Raw genomic sequence first — 22818 nt, 5'->3', positions numbered from 1 at the left:
TGTGGTTGTTCTCTGAGGTCCACTGGAAACTTTGCATGTGGGGAGGCCATATGACTTCTACCAAATGCTCTCCACATGGGGGAACCCCTTATCCCTGTGTGGCACATGGATGCTTCAGACCCTGCTTTTGTTTCTGGGGATTCATGCTTTTTCTTCACAAGAGTGCCACCAGGCACTGGGCTCCAGAATTTCAGACTCTGTGCTCCACTGTTCATAGAATCTTAATGGTATTGAAACCCTCTCCTTTCTCCCCACCGATGGCTTTGGGGTATATATTTCTTGGTCAGTCCCTTGTGAGTGTTTTCACTCTTTCTCTTTCTCTCCAGCTACTTTTAGGGGAGTGCTTTTCCTGCACTCTCCTGATGCACCACATTCCCCCCGTTTATTTTCCTCTGTCTTCTCTCTGCAAAAACAGCTCCCTAACTTCCTTGAGTTTTCTCTCCCCCAGTTTACCTCTCTGCACTACTTACCCTCTAGGTTCTGTGGTTAAAGTGTTGCAGATTTTTGTGTCAATCCTGAGATAATTTTCCAAGTTGTGTAAAATCCTCATATCTATTTCCAAGATTTGTGCTGATTTAGCTGTGTTTTCAGGGACAGAGACAAGCTGAGAGCTTCCATGCTGTTCTGCCATCTTGAATCACAGTCCCAAATTTTATATTTTATACATATATGTAAATGTATGCATTCAATCTATATTTTGATGGACACTAGTTCTTTTTACCCATTTGGGAATATTATAAACGATATTGTAAGGACATTTATATAATTGTTTCTTGTTGTCTTTAGGAATACAATTACTTACCTTTTGTTTTTAAAATTTTGATTATTGGGTTATAGAGTGTTTCCTAAATTGCATAATGCAAAATTTTTTCCAAAATTACTATGGCAAATTATATTCACACCAGTACATTATGAAGGATTCTTTTGTTTCTTTCCCTCACCAATATGTTATTCTTTGAATATTTAGTATATGGAAACATGCTGGTCATGGGAAAATATATAACTGTGGTTTTAATATGCATTTTCCTAATGGACAAAATGTTGAATATGTTCATTTGTTTATTAGATGTCTGGATTAACTCTTTCTTGAGGTGTTTTTGGCTTTACTTAATTTTTATATGTATTTTTCCTCATATTTTTGAAAATACTCTTTCTGATTTTGTTGCTTCTGATCCTCTTTATGTTTTGTTTTTATTAATATAATTGGCTTATTTTAATATAGTAAAAATCATCCATTTGTTTTAGTGTCAGTAATTTTATGTCTTATTTGAAATATTCCCTAAGAGTATAAAGACAGTGACTCATGTTATTTTCTAAATTTTATATAATTTTGTTTATACTTAAGACTGAAATACACTTAAAGTTGACATATATGTGTGATATGAAGTAAGAATGCATTGAAAATGTTCCATATGAATACCTACTTTCCTGATCACCATTTATTAAAATGTGTTCTAGATAGATATAAAAGAGGTCGGCGGCAAGATGGCGGCTTAGGAGGACGCTGGGCTCACCGCACGTCCTGCTGATCACTTAGATTCCACCTACATCTGCCTAAATAACCCAGAAAACCGCCAGAGGATTAGCAGAACGGAGTCGCCGGAGCCAAACGCAGACGAGAGGCCCACGGAAGAGGGTAGGAAGGGCGGCGAGGCGGTGCGCGCTCCACGGACTGGCGGGAGGGAGCCGGGGCGGAGGGGCGGCTCGCCGGCCAAGCACAGCCACCGAGTCTGGCTTGCAAAAGCGGAGGGGCCTGACGGACTGTGTTCCCACAACAAGCGCGACTTAGCGTCTGGGAGGTCATAAGTTAACAGCTCTGCTCGGAAAGCGGGAAGGCTGGAGGACAAAGGGAGGGAGAGCTGCTGAGCCCCCTGACAACAGAGCTCAGTTTGGTGGGGAACAAAGGCGCTCGCCAGCGCCATCTCCCCCGCCCATCCCCCAGCCGAAATCCCAAAGAGAACCTGTTCCTGCCTGGGAACTTGCTCGCTCCGCGCAAACACCCAACTCTGCGCTTCGGCAGAGCCAAACCTCCGGCAGTGGATCTGACTCCCTCCCGCTGCCACAGGGCCCCTCCTGAAGTGGATCACCTAAGGAGAAGCGATCTAAGCCTGCCCCTCCTGCCCCCGAGCACCTTGCCTACCCACCCCAGCTAATACGCCAGATCCCCAGCATCACAAGCCTGGCACGGTGCAAGTAGCCCAGACGAGCCACACCACCCCACAGTGAATCCCGCCCCTAGGAGAGGGGAAGAGAAGGCACACACCAGTCTGACCATGGCCCCAGCGGTGGGCTGGGGACAGACATCAGGTCTGACTGCGGCCCCGCCCACCAACTCCAGTTATACACTACAGCACAGGGGAAGTGCCCTGCAGGTCCGCACCACTCCAGGGACTATCCAAAATGACCAAGCGGAAGAACTCCCCTCAGAAGAATCTCCAGGAAATAACAACAGCTAATGAGCTGATCAAAAAGGATTTAAATAATATAACAGAAAGTGAATTTAGAATAATAGTCATAAAATTAATCGCTGGGCTTGAAAACAGTATAGAGGACAGCAGAGAATCTCTTGCTACAGAGATCAAGGGACTAAGGAACAGTCACGAGGAGCTGAAAAACGCTTTAAACGAAATGCATAACAAAATGGAAACCACCACAGCTCGGCTTGAAGAGGCAGAGGAGAGAATAGGTGAACTAGAAGATAAAGTTATGGAAAAAGAGGAAGCTGAGAAAAAGAGAGATAAAAAAATCCAGGAGTATGAGGGGAAAATTAGAGAATTAAGTGATACACTAAAAAGAAATAATATACGCATAATTGGTATCCCAGAGGAGGAAGAGAGAGGGAAAGGTGCTGAAGAGGTACTTGAAGAAATCATAGCTGAGAACTTCCCTGAACTGGGGAAGGAAAAAGGCATTGAAATCCAAGAGGCACAGAGAACTCCCTTCAGACGTAACTTGAATCGATCTTCTGCATGACATATCATAGTGAAACTGGCAAAATACAAGGATAAAGAGAAAATTCTGAAAGCAGCAAGGGGTAAACGTGCCCTCACATATAAAGGGAGACCTATAAGACTCGTGACTGATCTCTCTTTTGAAACTTGGCAAGCCAGAAAGAATTGGCACGAGATTTTCAGGGTGCTAGACAGAAAAAATATGCAGCCAAGAATCCTTTATCCAGCAAGTCTGTCATTTAGAATAGAAGGAGAGATAAAGGTCTTCCCAAACAAACAAAAACTGAAGGAATTTGTCACCACTAAACCAGCCCTACAAGAGATCCTAAGGGGGACCCTGTGAGACAAAGTCCCAGAGACATCACTACAAGCATAAAACATACAGACATCACAATGACTCTAAACCCGTATCTTTCTATAATAACACTGAATGTAAATGGATTAAATGCGCCAACCAAAAGACATAGGGTATCAGAATGGATAAAAAAACAAGACCCATCTATTTGCTGTCTACAAGAGACTCATTTTAGACCTGAGGACACCTTTAGATTGAGAGTGAGGGGATGGAGAACTATTTATCATGCGACTGGAAGCCAAAAGAAAGCTGGAGTAGCCATACTTATATCAGACAAACTAGACTTTAAATTAAAGGCTGTAACAAGAGATGAAGAAGGACATTATATAATAGTTACAGGGTCTATCCATCAGGAAGAGCTAACAATTATAAATGTCTATGCACCGAATACCGGAGCCCCCAAATATATAAAACAATTACTCATAAACATAAGCAACCTTATTGATAAGAATGTGGTAATTGCAGGGGACTTTAATACACCACTTACAGAAATGGATAGATCATCTAGACACACGGTCAATAAAGAAACAAGGGCCCTGAATGAGACATTGGATCAGATGGACTTGACAGATATATTTAGAACTCTGCATCCCAAAGCAACAGAATATACTTTCTTCTCGAGTGCACATGGAACATTCTCCAAGATAGATCATATACTGGGTCACAAAACAGCCCTTCATAAGTTTACAAGAATTGAAATTATACCATGCTTACTTTCAGACCACAATGCTATGAAGCTTGAAATCAACCACAGAAAAAAGTCTGGAAAACCTCCAAAAGCATGGAGGTTAAAGAACACCCTACTAACGAATGAGTGGGTCAACCAGGCAATTAGAGAAGAAATTAAAAAATATATGGAAACAAATGAAAATGAAAATACAACAATCCAAACGCTTTGGGACGCAGCAAAGGCAGTCCTGAGAGGAAAATACATTGCAATCCAGGCCTATCTCAAGAAACAAGAAAAATCCCAAATACAAAATCTAACAGCACACCTAAAGGAACTAGAAGCAGAACAGCAAAGGCAGCCTAAGCCCAGCAGAAGAAGAGAAATAATAAAGATCAGGGCAGAAATAAACAATATAGAAACTAAAAAAACTGTAGAGCAGATCAACGAAACCAAGAGTTGGTTTTTTGAAAAAATAAACAAAATTGACAAACCTCTAGCCAGGCTTCTCAAAAAGAAAAGGGAGATGACCCAAATAGATGAAATCATGAATGAAAATGGAATTATTACAACCAATCCCTCAGAGATACAAACAATTATCAGGGAATACTATGAAAACTTATATGCCAACAAACTGGACAACCTGGAAGAAATGGACAAATTCCTGAACACCCACACTCTTCCAAAACTCAATCAGGAGGAAATAGAAAGCTTGAACAGACCCATAACCAGCGAAGAAATTGAATCGGTTATCAAAAATCTCCCAACAAATAAGAGTCCAGGACCAGATGGCTTCCCAGGGGAGTTCTACCAGACGTTTAAAGCAGAGATAATACCTATCCTTCTCAAGCTATTCCAAGAAATAGAAAGGGAAGGAAAACTTCCAGACTCATTCTATGAAGCCAGTATTACTTTGATTCCTAAACCAGACAGAGACCCAGTAACAAAAGAGAACTACAGGCCAATATCCCCGATGAATATGGATGCAAAAATTCTCAATAAGGTACTAGCAAATCGAATTCAGCGGCATATAAAAAGAATTATTCACCATGATCAAGTGGGATTCATTCCTGGGATGCAGGGCTGGTTCAACATTCGCAAATCAATCAACGTGATACATCACATTAACAAAAAAAAAGAGAAGAACCATATGATCCTGTCAATCGATGCAGAAAAGCCTTCGACAAAATCCAGCACCCTTTCTTAATAAAAACCCTTGAGAAAGTCGGGATAGAAGGAACATACTTAAAGATCATAAAAGCCATTTATGAAAAGCCCACAGCTAACATCATCCTCAACGGGGAAAAACTGAGAGCTTTTTCCCTGAGATCAGGAACACGACAAGGATGCCCACTCTCACCGCTGCTGTTTAACATAGTGCTGGAAGTTCTAGCATCAGCAATCAGACAACAAAAGGAAATCAAAGGCATCAAAATTGGCAAAGATGAAGTCAAGCTTTCGCTTTTGGCAGATGACATGATATTATACATGGAAAATCCGATAGACTCCACCAAAAGTCTGCTAGAACTGATACAGGAATTCAGCAAAGTTGCAGGATACAAAATCAATGTACAGAAATCAGTTGCATTCTTATACACTAACAATGAAGCAACAGAAAGACAAATAAAGAAACTGATCCCATTCACAATTGCACCAAATAGCATAAAATACCTAGGAATAAATCTAACCAAAGATGTAAAGGATCTGTATGCTGAAAACTATAGAAAGCTTATGAAGGCAATTGAAGAAGATTTAAAGAAATGGAAAGACATACCCTGCTCATGGATTGGAAAAATAAATATTGTCAAAATGTCAATACTACCCAAAGCTATCTACACATTCAATGCAATCCCAATCAAAATTGCACCAGCATTCTTCTCGAAACTAGAACAAGCAATCCTAAAATTCATATGGAACCACAAAAGGCCCCGAATAGCCAAAGGAATTTTGAAGAAGAAGACCAAAGCAGGAGGCATCACAATCCCAGACTTTAGCCTCTACTACAAAGCTGTTATCATCAAGACAGCATGGTATTGGCACCAAAACAGACACATAGACCAATGGAATAGAATAGAAACCCCAGAACTAGACCCACAAACGTATGGCCAACTCATCTTTGACAAAGCAGGAAAGAACATCCAATGGAAAAAAGACAGCCTCTTTAACAAATGGTGCTGGGAGAACTGGTCAGCAACATGCAGAAGGTTGAAACTAGACCACTTTCTCACACCATTCACAAAAATAAACTCAAAATGGATAAAGGACCTAAATGTGAGACAGGAAACCATCAAAACCTTAGAGGAGAAAGCAGGAAAAGACCTCTCTGACCTCAGCCGTAGCAATCTCTTACTGGACACATCCCCAAAGGCAAGGGAATTAAAAGCAAAAGTGAATTACTGGGACCTTATGAAGATAAAAAGCTTCTGCACAGCCAAGGAAACAACCAACAAAACTAAAAGGCAACCAACGGAATGGGAAAAGATATTCGCAAATGACATATCGGACAAAGGGCTAGTATCCAAAATCTATAAAGAGCTCACCAAACTCCACACCCGAAAAACAAATAACCCAGTGAAGAAATGGGCAGAAAACATGAATAGACACTTCTCTAAAGAAGACATCCGGATGGCCAACAGGCACATGAAAAGATGTTCAGCGTCGCTCCTTATCAGGGAAATACAAATCAAAACCACACTCAGGTATCACCTCACGCCAGTCAGAGTGGCCAAAATGAACAAATCCGGAGACTATAGATGCTGGAGAGGATGTGGAGAAACGGGAACCCTCTTGCACTGTTGGTGGGAATGCAAATTGGTGCAGCCGCTCTGGAAAGCAGTGTGGAGGTTCCTCAGAAAATTAAAAATAGACCTACCCTATGACCCAGCAATAGCACTGCTAGGAATTTATCCAAGGGATACAGGAGCGCTGATGCATAGGGCCACGTGTACCCCAATGTTCATAGCAGCACTCTCAACAATAGCCAAATTATGGAAAGAGCCTAAATGTCCATCAACTGATGAATGGATCAAGAAATTGTGGTTTATATACACAATGGAATATTACGTGGCAATGAGAAAAAATGAAATATGGCCTTTCGTAGCAACGTGGATGGAACTGGAGAGTGTGATGCTAAGTGAAATAAGCCATACAGAGAAAGACAGATACCATATGGTTTCACTCTTATGTGGATCCTGAGAAACTTCACAGGAACCCATGGGGGAGGGGAAGGAAAAAAAAAAAAAAGAGGTTAGAATGGGAGAGAGCCAAAGCATAAGAGACTTAAAAACTGAGAACAAACTGAGGGTTGATGGGGGGTGGGAGGGAGGAGAGGGTGGGTGATGGGTATTGAGGAGGGCACCTTTTGGGATGAGCACTGGGTGTTGTATGGAAACCAATTTGTCAATAAATTTCATAAAAAAAAAAATAAATAAAATAAAAAATAAAAAATAAAAATAAAAAAATAAAAAAATAAAAAAATAAAAAAATAAAAAAAAAATGTGTTCTATTTCACCTGCTGATTTGCACCCCTCCCTTGGTCCCTGGGTGTCTGTCGATCTTGCTATGGAAAAGAGAATGAGAGCCAGCACTTCATCCTCTTTTAGCTCAGTCCTGTAGTGAGCATTATATATCATCATGGAAGCCATTATCAGGAATCACACTGAGCAAGCCCTCTTAGTGTGTGCTGCTTTTTGTGTTATACCTGCAAAGAGCTGCATTTTCTGTTTAGGCAATAAACCAGACGTAGATATGTCTATATCCCATTGCCCCAAAGTCTCCAAATATTTGCGTTCTCCACCTTTTTAGTGTAGTTCCCTCTATAGGAAAGGAGTTGGCATGGGGCCATAGAAAGGAGAGGGACCTTCTAATCAGAGACTGACAGAACTGTGTATCACTCTTCCATTTGGAAATGAGAGATTTAATGTCTCTTAGCAGACTTGTTGGACAGATGGTCAGGATGAGCCACCCAGACCTGTAAAGGGGTGAGGGCACCTTCTCCTAGTTCTCTTTACATGGCAACCACTTGGCATTTCTCTTCTTCCTCAGTTCTCCTATAGATTACACTCAGTCCGTGAAAGCTGTTTAGATTTGTTCTCACAATATTTTCCCATTTCGTCACTTGTGGCATCATTCTCAGACTGTATTTGGAAACCAAAACTGTATATTTTCCCCAGCCCATCAGCTTTGCTCATGCACCCATCTCCCTAACAGCTTCTGTCGCTCTCAAAAGTTCTTTACTTCCCAGAGAAGTGGATGTTGGCACATTCCTGAGGAAAACGATCTCCAGAATTCAGCATCAGCAATCAGCCTCAGTGACTGATGCTCAAACACTGATTTTCTTTCCTTTGTGGCTGTCAGCTGCAATTAGAGCTTCTGTGTTATTTGGCTGTAAAAAGAGGTGAAAAATGGCCTCCATAATATTTCTGAAAGAAATATTTATCCCAGACCACACAACTCATAAATTACTCTGATAACCCTTCTGTTACTGGTATTGCCAAGGATCTTCAACTGTCTCATGGCTCAGGAATCAAGAACAAGACACTCGAGCTGCTTTCCAGAATTCTCTTTATGCCATAGAAAGAAAGCAATTGGACAGCCACAGGATTTAACACTGATGACATCACGATTTCCACTCAACAAAATCAGCATCTTTATTCTTGCACCTTATTTTAAGCTTGCTTTGGCAATTTTCACTTTATTCCCACATTAAGAAAAATACCTGTCAAAGAATCAATTCCACTTACAATTGTACCAAAAGCCATCAGATACTATGAATAAACCTAACTAAAGAGGTAAAATAATTGTACTCAGAAAACTATAGAAAGCTTATGAAAGAAATTGAAGAGGACACAAAGACAGAAAAGCATTCCATGCTCATGGATTGGAAGAATAATTATTGTTAAAATGTCTATGCTACCCAAATCAATCTAGACATATAATGCAAAACCTATCAAAAAAAGAAAAAAAAAACGGCATTCTTGACAGACCTAGATCACACAATTCTAAAATTTTCATGGAACTATAAAAGACACAGTCGGGGCTCAGTTGGTTTCCCCGAGTTCGACTCAGGTCATGTCCTCACAGTTTGTGAGTTTGAGCCCCACATCAGGTTCTATGCTGACAGCTCAGAGCCTGGAGACTCATTGGGATAACGTGTCTCCCTCTCTCTGCCTCTGTTCCACTCATGTTCTGTCTTCCTTCCTCAAAAATAAACAAACATTAAAAACAATTACAAAAGCATACAAATCGTCAAATGAACCTTCTACCACATTTTCTCCCTTCTCCTTCTCCTCCTTTTCCTCCTCCTCCTCTTCTTCCTCCTCCTTCTAAATCACAGAGATTTTATTGCAAGTTAAGTAGTCATTGAGTTTTGTAAGTCTACCTTTGGTACAATACCGTTCTTCCCTTCTTCCTTTCAGCTTCATCATTTTTGATAATTTTATCTTCAATATCATTAATTTATTTTTCTCCTTCAACCATCCTTGCTGTCACGCCATCCAGTCAGATTTACATTTCAGTTATAGAATTTTTAATTTCAGGTTCACCAGTTTTTAGTTGTTTTCTCCTTAGTGTTAGTTATCTCTTTAGGGATTGTTTAGTGTTTTCTATTCTTTTATATCTTAATTTTTTTTCTTAATTCTGTTTCAGACATCATGCTTTTATCTGTATTTATTAAATCCCTTGTCATCCCTTCTTCCTGTTCTTTCTTTTGAGGTGTATTCTTCCATCATTTAATTTCGTCTATATCACTGTGGGTTTTTTGTTTGTTTGTTTGTTTGTTTGTTTGTTTTTGTCATGTGTGTGCGTGTGTGTATGTGTGTGTGTGTGTGTGTGTGTGTGTGTGTGTGTGTGTCTGATTGTTGGGAAGCCTGTCATATTCCTGATCCTGAGAGCAATGACTATATTAAGAAGAGGTCCATAAAAAATGGAGGGGGGCTCTATATGTACTCTACTGTTGGTGTTTTGTTTATGCACACTCCCAATTCAGTACTCTGAAGAGTTTCTCCTTGCCTGCAGTTGGAGAGTGTTTGGCCATTGTCCATTGTGTGGCAAGTTTTAACTATGTGTGTTTTGGTCTTCTTGTTAAAAGAAGCTAGATCAAAATAATATAGGATAGGATAGAATAGAATAGAATAGAATAGAACAAAACAAAAAAATAATAATAAAATAAAATAAAATAAAATAAAATAAAATAAAATAAAATAAATAGAAGCTAGATCTTACTTCCCTTCCACTGAAGCTTTGGGACATTCTATGATCAGTAGGCTTGGTGTGAGGAGTCTGTGCTGGTCTTTTGGGAAGGGTCCTGCTGGAATGACTCTCAGGAGTACATGTTCTACTGGAGATTCACCAGCAGGGGTCAGGGAGGAGTTGGTGTAAAGAGCTCTGGTCTCCACTTTGGGGTGCTGTGTTGCTCACTGAAGTTGGTCAGTGTGATGAGCTGGGGGGTCTCAACCTCCCACTTTATTCTCCCTGGAGTGGGTAGTTTGTACCAACTACTCTTTACTAAGCCCTCACAGAATAGTAATCCCCAGTCTTGTGTCCCCAAAGTCTGTCAGATCCCTGCCTTCACCTTGTCTGTGTCTGAGCTGTCTGCCTGTCAGGAGGCACAGTACTGCTGTGTCACATATCAGACATGTGGCTGGGTTTCAAAACTCCAAATTTTATGAACCCATATATCATGAACTTGCACGGCTCCTATGGAGGAGGATTCCACTGTGTTTTTGTGATTTGCTCGTTCATCCCACAAAAGTGCTTGCACAACTACATAATGGTTCAAAGTTTATGGTAATACTCAGCAAAAATACAGAACCAAGTTTGTTATCTTCAGCTAGTGTCCCTGTCCCTATTCTAATGAACAAGGCAACACATTGACACCACCAGTTCGTTTGGCCCAGAGAAGCTATGGCCCAACTCCAAAATACACTTCTAAAAGAGGAACTATTTATGCCAAGTGATCCTTAGACCATGCTGCCCAGTCCCATGTCTCTACCCTTCTTCACCACAGGAACACTGCTAAACCGAACAGACATGACCTTGGGCGATGGCATGTACTTCTAAAACTGCAGACTGTGCTCTGCTGCTTATAATGACTTGAAATAGCCCCTCTCCTTTTCCCAGTCCATGGATTATGGGACGAGATTTCCTTCTGCAATTCCCTGCTTGCTGCTTCACTCTTTCTCTTTCTCTCTCTCTCATGCTTACTGGCTGATTCCTCTCTCTGTAGTCAAGGATGCTTCCCTTTTGGAGCACTCACAGTTCTTTCCTCCCCATATCAACCCTCTGCAGTTCTTACCTTCCAAGAGTTGGTTTTCTTTTACTTGTAGATATGCTCTTGTTTTGTTCTCTCAGTCTTGATATTGATTTCTTGGATGTCCAGAATGATTTGTTATTTATCTAGGTGTGTTTGAAGGACTAGGCAGGCTTAGAGGAGTCACCCTACAACTCTGTCATTTACTCTTTTCTCATTTTCTTATTTTTAATTAAAACAGAATTTCAGGCCTTTCAGCACAATGAAATTGTATTGTGTCTTGTATAACTGGAATAGTTATGTTTGGAAAATTATTTTTGTCATGAATTTCCTCTTTGCCCTGAATTTTCCATTTTCTAAATCTTATTCTACAAGAAAGTTTATTGTTAGTGGAAAGATGCATCCATATGATAGATGCCTTTTGGTGGGATCTTAGGGCAAAATCATCCACTGTGGAGTGGTGTAGCCCCTGTCTGGGCTACTTGCACACTGCCAGGCTTGTGGTGCTGTTTCAATGGGATCTGGAGTATTAGCCGAGAGGATCTGCAAGGTGCACAGGGGTGGGAGGGGCAAGCTTAGCTAGTTTTGCCATAGATGTTTCCCTACTGGAGGAGCCCTGCAGCACTGGGAGGGAGGGAGGTCTGTCTGTTGGATAGATCCATAGAAGCACAGGGTTGGGTGTTTGCGTGGTGCAAGCAAGTTTGGTGATGGGAATTGGCTCCCTTTGGAATTTTGGTTGAGGGATAGGAAAGGGATATGGTGCTTGCCAGTGCCGTTGTTCCCCCACTGAGCTCTGTCCTTCCTGGGTTCAACAACTGTCCCTCCTGCTGTCCTCTCACCCTCCCCACTCTCCAAGAGCAGAGCTGTTGACCTTTAAGATTCCACATGTTAAGCCTCGCTGGCTGTCAGAACTCAGGGAATCTGGCCCCTCTGCTTTTGCAAGCCAGACTTTGGGGGCTCTGCCTTGTCTGGCGGGTTGCCCCTGCACTGCCCCAGCTCCCTTGATGTAGCATGCGCTGCCTCTCTGCCCTTCCTACCCTCTTCCATGGGCCTCTTGTATGCGCTTGATTCCAGAGAGTCTGTTCTGCTAATCTTCTGGCAGTTTTCTGGGTTATTTAGGCTGCTGTGGGTGGAATCTAATCAATCAGCAGGACGAGGTGAGCCCAGCCTCCTCCTACACCGCCATCTTCTCCAAATCAGCAATATAGAAGACACACTTAAGGAGAATAATGAAGCAGAAAAAAAGAGGGATACAAAGTTAAAAGAGCACCATACAAGACTTAGAGAAGTCAGTAACTTATTAAAAAAGAATAACATCTGAATCATAGGAGTCCCAGAAGATGAAGAGACAAAAGGGCAGAAGGTTTATGTGAAAAAATTACAGTGGAAAACTTTCCTAACCTGGGGAAGGGCACAGACATCAAAATCCAAGAAGTACAGAGAACTCTCAGTAGAGTCAAAAACCACCATTAACAAAGCATATCATATTCAAATGCACAAAACACACAGATAAAGAAAGAATTAAGGAAAAACCAAGAGAGGGAAAAAATAAATCCTCAATCTATAAAGGAACTCAGATCAGGTTCTCAGCAGACTTACCTACAGAAACTTGGCAGGCCAGAAAGGATAGGATAGATATAATCAATGTGCTTTAAAAGAAAAAAAAATATTCAGCCAATAATTATTAATCCAGGAATGGTCTCATTCAAAAGAGGAAAATAGATAAAGAGTTACCCCAGACAAACAAAAACTAAAGGATGTTGTGACCACTAAGCTAGCCCTGCAAGACATTTAAGGGGGAATCCTTTGAATGGAGAAAAGATGAAACAAAACAAAACAAAACAATTATTACATATGGTTTCAAACTATTACAAACTACAGTGAATGACATATCCTCTGTGGTAATAATACCTATTATTTTTATCTGGTATTTACAAAATAATGTAAAATAAAATCTTGATAATGTATAATCACTTTACTTTATTACTAGATGTTTATACATTTGAACCACCTAAACTTCTGCTATTTTTGAAAGATAACACCCAAATTGTGTGGACGATTAAATACAAAAAAGACTAAATGTGGCCAGAGAATAACATCTCAGAAAGAACAGAAAGAACAGCATCACTAAAATCTCCAACTCTACAGTCAACACAATGGCAACAAATTCATATCTTTCATTACTCACTCTAAATGTGAATGGACTAGGGGCGCCTGGGTGGCGCAGTCGGTTAAGCATCCGACTTCAGCCAGGTCACGATCTCGCGGTCCGTGAGTTCGAGCCCCGTGTCAGGCTCTGGGCTGATGGCTCAGAGCCTGGAGCTTGTTTCCGATTCTGTGTCTCCCTCTCTCTCTGCCCCTCCCCCGTTCATGCTCTGTCTCTCTCTGTCCCAAAAATAAATAAATGTTGAAAAAAAATTTTTTTAAATGTGAATGGACTAAATGTTCCAAGCAAAATATACATGGTAACAGCATGGATAAGAAAACAAGTTCCATGTATATGCCGTTTACAACAGACCCACTTAAGACCTAAAGACACCTTCAGCTTGAAACTAAGGGGATGCAGAACGCTCTATCATGCTACTGGTTGCCAAAAGAAAGCTGGAGTAGCCATACTTATAAGATAAGATTTATAGATTTTAAAACAAAGACCTTAACAATATGGAAGAAGAGCATTATATCACTTTTAAAGGGCTATTCACCAAGAAGATCATAACCGAAGGTGGAAGAACCCACATATATAAGGCAATTAATTACAAACATAAAGAAAATCATAAAAAATGATACCATAAGAGCAGGAGACTTCAACACCCCACTTCCAACAATGGACAGATAGTCTAAGCAGAAAACAAACAAGGAAACAATGGCTTTGATGACACACTGGACCAGGATGGACGTAACATATATATTCAGAAAATTTTATCCTAAATCATCAGAATACACATTCTTCTCAAATGCACATGGAAAATTCTCCAGAATAGATCACAAACTGAGATACAAAACAACCCTAAACAATTACAAAAAGATCAAGATCTTACCTTGCATATTTTCAGAACACAACACTATGAAACTTGATATCAACCACAATAACAATAAAAAAAAATGGTACGATCATGAATACTTGGTGGTTAAAGAGAATTCTAGTAAAGAATGAATGGCTTAACCAAGAAAGTAAAGAAGAAATTGTAAAGTACATGGAAGCCAATGAAAATGAAAACATGACAGCTTAAAACCTCTGGGATGTAGCAAAGCTGGTCATAAGAGGGAAGTATATACCAATCCAGGCATTCCTAATGAAAGAAGAGAAGTCTCAAATGCACACCCTAACATTACACTTTAAATAGCTGGAGAAAAAACAGCAAAGAAACCCCAAAACCAGCAGAAGACAGGGAATAATAAAGATTAGAGTAGGATTCAATGATACCAAAATAAAAAAAACAAAAACAAAAACAAAAACAAAAACAAAACAACAGTAGAATAGTTCAATGAAACCAGAAACTGGTTCTTTGAAAGAATAAAAAACCCCTAGCCAGACTGATTAAAAAGAAAAAAGAAAGCTGGGAGAGGGCAAGAGGGCAGGGAAACATGGAACTCTCATTTTTTCTCTCTCTCATCTCGGAAATGCAGCTAGATCAACACCAAACCATCTCGCACAACTAGCAAAGTGATAGGATTATCACAACGATCTGCACGACTTGAATCACAGAACTCTGCAGGTACACAGCACAGAGAGGTGAACTGGGGTAGAACGAAGTCATGAGGGTAGGGAGCTGTTTTTGCTTGGGGAGAGAGGATGGAGACAGGGAGGAGAGTACAGAAAAACACTCCTCTGAAAGCAGCTGTAGATAAAAAGTGCACTGAACCAAAAAAAAAAAAAAGTAGAAAATGACTGCAAGAGGCTGAACAAGAAAGGATAAAGGAGAGGGTTTAAATTCCATTAAGGCACTATAAACAGAGGAGCACAGAGTCTGAAACTCTGCACCTTGATACTTGACAGAGATCAGGCAGGAAGAGTGAATCCTTAGGTGCAGACAGTGAGGTCTGATGGGTCTTCAGGCCACATGGGGAGAGGTTGTTTCCCTGTTCAGATGACATTTGGTAAAGGTTGTGCAGCCTCCCCAAAGGCAAAGGTCCCAGCAGATGCGAGAAAACAGTCACATTTGTTGGTGTTGGAACAAGGGCATTAAGGGTGAAGCGTGGCACCAGATGGGTGTTGTGATTTACCATAATCCCTGAAACACTGCTGCTATAAAACCACACAAAATTTTCTGCGGTGGGCTGGCACCTGGCTGCAGTCTCTGGGCAACTGCAGCAGAGTGGTCACGTGAATGTACCAGGGGGTGGGCATGCACCTGGCCATTGCTTGGCAAGACACACCCCCTGAGGGTCTGAGAGGGTCAAAGCTGCAACACTCTCAGAAATGACAGGTTTGGAAACAGCTCTATCTGATATAAAACTCAGGACAGACGTGTCGCCTGGGAGGCTGACAGCTTGGTCACAGAAATGTATAGGCAGAGAGTGATGGAAGCCGGAGACAAAGTAGGGGTGCTTGTCAGTCGGTGAGAACACAGAGTTGTGATACTAGAGACTTGGTAGATGGGTGACACCATTTTTACCCCTCCCGTGAATGCAAATACAAGCCCTGCACAGGCCACAATGGTCCACCCAATAAACTAAGCAGCTCCATATAGTGGAGAATGGACCGGTTACACAAAGCCCCATCTAAATGGGCAAACTGTGCTCTAGAAGAATACCACAAACCTCTTTGCCTGTTTAGTTATAGACTATAATGTGCTTCATAGTTTTATTTCTAGGGGAAAATGGATGAAATTTCAATCGTATGTCATTCTGTTCACTGGTCCATCTGTTCAATTTTTTTTTCTGTTTCTTTTCTTTTCCTATTCTTGAATACAGAAAGAGAAAAGCGTATTTTTATTTTCCATTTTTATTAAAAATTCTTTAGTTTTTTCTAGTATTTTTTTTACTTTTTTGTACATTTTTAAAATTCTATTTTACTTTCATCTTTTTTAATTCTTTTTTTTTAATTTTCAAAAGTTTTCCTTTTTTTCTTTTCTTTTCTTTTCTTTTCTTTTCTTTTCTTTTCTTTTCCTCTCTACTCTATAAAACTTCTTTCAACAACCAGACCAAAAAACACCTAGGAACTAGCATCATTTATCTGATTTTTTTGTGTTGCTTTTAATTTTTGAATGTTTTTTATTTTATTAATTCTTTTTCTTCCTTCAAAATGATGAAATGAAAGAATTCACCCCACAAGAAAGAACAGAAAAGCATGACAGTCAGGGACTTAACACAGATACAAGCAAGATGTCTGAACTAGAATTTAGAATCATGAAAATAAGCATACTAGCTGGGGTTGATAAAAGCATAGAATCCCTTTCTTTGGGGGGGGACAACAAAAATCTAGTCAGGACAAAATTAAAAATGCTATAACTAGATTCAATCTTAAATGCTTTCTACAGCAATGAGGATGAACGAAGGAGATCAGTGAATCAGTGCTATAGAAGACAAATTTAGGGAGAATAATGAAGCAGAACAAAAAAGAGTGAAACAAAGTTAAAAGAGCATGATACAAGACTTAGAGAAGTCAGTAACTTATTAAAAAGGAATAATATCTGAATCACAGTTGTCCCAGAAGATGAAGAGAGAGCAAAAGGGGTAAAAGGTTTATGTGAACATATCAAATTGGGAAACTTTCCTAACCTAGGGAAAAACACAGACATCAAAATCCAGGAAGCACAGAGAGCTCCCATTAGATTCAACAAAAAATGACCATCAACAAGGCATATTATAGTCAAATTCACAAAATACCCAGGCAAGGAAATAATCATGAAAGCAGCAAGGGGAGAAAACTCCTTCACCTACAAGGGCAGACAGATCAGGTTCACAGTAGGCATATCCACAGAAACGTTGGTGTGCCAGAAAGGAATTGCAGGATATATTAATGTGCTGAATCAGAAAAATATTCAGCAATAATTTTTTATATAGCAAGATTATCATACAAAATAGAAGGAAAGATAAAATGTTTCCCAGACTGACACATGCACCTCATGTTTATAGCAACACTATCAACAATAACCAAAGTATGGAGAGAGCCCAAGTGTCCATTGATGGATCAATGCATAAAGGAGATGTGGCATTTATATACAATGTACTATTACTCAGCAATCAAAAAGAATGAAATCTTGCCATTTGCAACTACGTGGATGGAACTGGAGGGTATTATCCTAAGTGAAATTAGTCAGTCAAAGAAATACAGAAATCATATGACTTCACTCATATGAGGACTTTAAGAGAAAACCAGATTAACATAAGCGAAAGGAAACAAAAATAATATAAAAACATGGAGGGGGACAAAACAGAAGAGACTCACAAATATGGTTACTGGAGGGGTTGTGGGAGGGGGCATGGACTAAATGGGTAAGGGGCACTAAGGAATCTACTCCTGAAATGATTGTTGCATTATATGCTAACTAATTTGGATGCAAATTTTAAAAAATAAAAAAATAAATTAAAATAAGTTTCCTAGACTAAAAAAATGAAAAGAGTGTGTGACCACTAAACCAGCCCTGCAAGAAATTTTAAGGGGGACTCTATGAGGGGAGAAAAGACAGAACAAAACAAAAAAAGGTCAAAAGCAACAAAGACAAGAAAGGATCAGAGAACACCATCAGAAACTCTAAATCTACAGGCAACACAATGGTAACAAATTCATATTTTTCAGTACTCACTCTAAATGTCAATGGGTAAAGGCTTCAATCAAAAGACACAGGGTACCAGAATGGATAAGAAATAAAATACATCTATATGCTGTTTACAAGAGACTCATTTTAGACCTAAAACACGTTCAGAGTGAAAGTAAGGGGGTGGAGAACCAGCTATCATGCTAATGGTGGCCAAAAGAAAGCCTAATTAATCATACTTATATCAGAAAATCTAGATTTTAAAGTAAAGACTGTTACATGAGATGAAGAATGGAATTATATCAGAATTTAGGGATTTAGCCATCCAAGATCTAACAATTTTAAACATTTTTGCTTCAAACATGATTGCACCCAAATATGTAAATCAATTAATCACTAACATACAGAAATTCATTGACAATACTACCATAATAATAGGATACTTCAACACTACAACACTTGCTGAATCCCTGAAACACTGCTGCTACACGATTGCACAAACTTTTCTGGGGCTGCTGGCACCCAGTTGCAGTCTCCAGTCAGCAGCAGCATTGTCATGCAAACATACAGGGGTGGGCCAGCACACAGCTGTTGCTCATTGAGACACTTTCCCATTGGAGTCATTACAGCAATGGACAAATCATATAAGAGAAAATAAACAAGGGAACAACAGATTTGAATGACAATCTGGACCCAGATGGACATAACATATACATTCAGAATATTTCATTCTAAAGCCACAGAATGCACATTCTTCTTGAGTGCACATGGAATATTATCCAGAATAGACCCCACACTGGGACACAAATCATCCCTAAAAAAAGTACAAAACAATTGAGATCATGCTTTGCATATTTCCAGACCAAAATGCTATGAAACTCAAAATCAACCACAAGACAAATATCTGGAAAGCTAACAAATACTTGGAGACTAAATAACATCCTTCTAGAGCATGAGTGGGCTAAATAATAAGTTAAAGAAGAAATCTAAAAGTACATAGAATCCAATTTAATTTCAAACTTCTGAAGAAAAGGATAGGAAAAAGAAACTAATGCAAGGAGAGTAACAGAAATGCAGCATATCAGCCACTTTCAAATTTGCAAAGCAACTGAAAGATAGAATATGTGTATCTGCAACCTGACTTACAGACAACATGAGTGTTCTTTCGTGAACATGTTGTTAGACTGTGACACTTTTTGATTGAAAGAAACTATGGCTTGCACTTCATTTAAAAGTCCTGTGATATTATTTATTGCTAAATGATATTGTGAGGCCTCTCTTCTTCCATTTAGTAGAGACCAAGTGTGAGCTGTTGTGTTGTTGCAGGGAGCCAGTGAGAATACAGGGAGAGCAGGAGGACAGAGGAAACATGTTTCTAAGGAGAAAATGTAAAATGTGTGACTTTAATCTCAAAACCAATTTTATTTGAGCACAAAATAATTTATTAGAGACATTTGCCATCATATACTGCCTAGTAGACATAGACAATTCTTGTTTAAATAGCTACTTTACTGGAAGTTTGGGGTGGCTAATGTGAGCAATTCTTTGTGATTCCTTGCTTTTCATAAGGTACAGGATAAACTATATCTTTTTAGCTCATGATAAGTTACTCAAGTTCTGTGAATGTCATTTATTTTAAAAATTTTAATGTTTTTATTTATTTATTTTTGACAGAGAGACAGAGAGCAAGTAGGGGAGGATCAGAGAGAGAGGGAGACACAGAATCTGAAGCAGGCTCCAGACTCTGAGCTGTCAGCATAAAGCCTGACACAGGGCTCAAACTCACAGACCTTTAGATCATGACCTGAGTTGAAGTTGGACTCAACTGACTGAGCCGCCCAGGCACCCCATGATGCTTATTTTACAATTGTGGGTGATGATACCAGCCTCAGAATTTTGTTTCGACTTAGCATAATTTCTTATACCTGTCCAGGATGTTAGTGAAATGGAAAATAAAGGTTACATCTGAGTCTTCCCTTCCACTTATAGAAATGGCCCAGGAGCAAAATGTTATCTTTATCTCATACAGTATGTCACTTCAGACAAATATTGTCAATGTTGTGCAGTGGGATTAATCCAATGCTTATGTGTCAAAGTTGTCAGGAGGATTCAATGTAATCAATACAGGTTAGAGTTTTTTTTTTAATAGTCTATACATAGCCTACATATTTCTGTTTTAGTGACTAGAAGCAGAATAAATGGGTAAAAAGCAATCCATTTGAAGATTCTTTAGGCAATCAAAAATTGTCTACTTTGTCAAAATTAAAATAACCATCTAGTGGTTATGAATGAATTCCTGCTGGGGAGATCTTTCATTTTAATAAAGTCCTAGTCTAAATGACATATTAAAAATACACATGAGCCAAACCTATATTCATTTGAATTATTAGTCAGCTTGTGCTCAGTCTTGGCAATAAGAATTATGCTTACATTAAATTAAAATTTAATATTTTGTATATGTACATTTAAGGTGGGCATAGAATTACTCATATCACACTCAGGTGAGTATTAATATTTACCTTTTATTATTTCATGGATTCTTTACAGAAAACTTGGAATGTATATGCTTACCACCTTACCTTGTGACTTTGTGAAACAACATATAACTTCTTTCTCAAAGTAAGAAATGTTGATTATTTATTTAAGGAACAAGGTATTTCATAAAAACTTCAGAATTAGACTAAAATAATTTGAATAAAATGTAAAAACTCACATTTCTTTATTTTTCACATATGAGTTTTCCTCTTTCTTCAAGAATACCAATGAGTAGAAAATGGAAAATAACAGCCAAACATTAACAGGCTTCCTTTTATTGGGGTTTTTCCCCCATCAAGAATTGGGTTGTTTCTTTTCATTCCCATTATTTTCATCTTCCTAATGGCTTTTTTTGGCAACCTGTCCATGATTCTCCTCATCCTCCTGGACACCCATCTCCACACATCCATGTATTTTCTACTTAGTCACCTCTCCCTCATGGACTTGAACTTCATCTCCACCATCATTCCCCAGATGGCGTCCAATTATGTCTTTGGAAACAAGTCTATCTCCTTCATTGGGTGTGGGATACAGAGCTTCTTTTTGACTTTAGCAGATGCAGATGGGTTACTATTGGCCTCCATGTCCCATGATCGCTATGTGACTATTTGCTTTCCTCTTCATTATCCCATTCGTATGAGCAAAAAAGTGTGTGTGCTGATAATAACAGGATCTTGGATAATGGGGTCAATCAACTCCTGTTCTCACACTGCATATGCCCTCCATATCCCTTATTGTTGATCCGGGTTCATCAACCATTTCTTCTGTGATGTCCTAGCCATGTTGACTCTGGCCTGCATGGACACCTATGATCTATGAGTACACAGTGTTTGTGAGCACCACACCCTTGATTGCATTTCTTTTCATCGGCATTGCATGTTCCTGTGGCCGAGTTCTCCATGCTATCTGCCACATGCACTCAACAGAAGGAAGGAAGAAGCCCTATTCGGCCTGCAGCACACACCTCATTGTGGTGACTTTCTACTATGCACCCTTTGTTTACATTTACCTATGCCCAAGATGGCTGAGATCTCCCACAGAAGCCAAGGTTCTGGTTGTCTTCTACATTATTCTGACCCCAATGCTCAACCCCATCATTTATATCCTGAGAAACAAGGAGGTGATGGGAGCCCTGAGAAGAGTGATTCAGAGGATCTGCTCTATATAAGTTTGACAAAGTTCTCTTTAATCCTGCTGCCTTAAAATTCCATCTTTTTCACCTTTTACACTCATTAGGAGCAATGACATTCCAAGAATAAAGACAGGGATTATATTAATCTAGAAAATTGGAATAATTGAGATTTGACAAAATAATTTTATATTCTTTTATTTGTTTGTTTTCTTTGTGGTAATTTTTCAATAAATAGAAAGAACAAATATTTTCCCTTAGCCTGTGGGTAGTAAGAATTTATTAATATATTGAAATGATAATGGAAACAATCCAACATGATGGTATCACACATTACAATAATTCATATATACTTAACATCTCTTCCCAAATGGCTAAAATAGGAAAAATAACAGAAAGTGTTATCACGTTCCCAGGTTTCTTTGAAATCTAATATATATATATATATATATATATATATATGTATGTATATGTATATGTATATGTATATATGTACATATATACATATATATGTGTATATATATATGTGTGTGTATATATATGTGTGTATATATATGTATATATATATTTATCCTTTATATATATTTACCTTTTATATATATTTACCCTTGCCTGGTGAAAAAATGATTCTTCTGTTCCCTTATTTTCAGGGGAAGTGATAGGTATGGAGATTGGACAAAGAACTCTGTATAGAATTAGACATTCTCTCACCAGTAAGGAGGAAATACAAGTTTATATATTTTATGAGAAGGACTCTGGAAGTAACTAGATGAATCTAAGAAAGTCATTTACAACAGGTCTACATGATCGGGATAATTGTGATCAGGAAAATGAAGAATAGACTATGGAATAATGAGAGCCTTTTTCTAAAAGGATTGATGGGAATTATATACTGTTTAGTGCAGATTAGTCAGTCTGAGCCACTCCCCAGTTGTCTTTCAAAACACTCATTTCATAACCCCCAAAGCCACTAACTCCATTTCATAAGATGATTTCTGTTATCAGCATTTCATTATACATTTAATATTCTTATAATTCTACTGAATGAGATTTGGGTGCTTTGCTTTATTGTTAACCTCTCTGTAGCACGGTTTTCAATAGAGATACCTGTTTAATGACTAGCTTACAAAGGTCTTCCCATTACCTGCAGGCTAGTTCTACACCTGGGCACTATGAATGAACAGTCATCACTGTTTACGGAGTAAGTCTTCTATACTCTTTATTATATAAG

At 39.1% G+C, this 22818-nt stretch overlaps 1 pseudogene; it reads left to right on the top strand.

Annotated features, from left to right (window-relative positions):
* Positions 1-20696: 20696 nt before the first annotated feature.
* Positions 20697-21626, top strand: LOC125171780 (olfactory receptor 2L3-like; annotated as a pseudogene).
* The last annotated feature ends 1192 nt before the right edge of the window (positions 21627-22818 follow it).

This window comes from Prionailurus viverrinus, chromosome A1, assembly GCF_022837055.1.
Source record: "Prionailurus viverrinus isolate Anna chromosome A1, UM_Priviv_1.0, whole genome shotgun sequence".
NCBI classification, from domain to species: domain Eukaryota; kingdom Metazoa; phylum Chordata; class Mammalia; order Carnivora; family Felidae; genus Prionailurus; species Prionailurus viverrinus.
The sequence above is the reverse complement of the archived record's forward strand: the minus strand, read 5'-3'. Positions and strand labels throughout refer to the sequence as shown.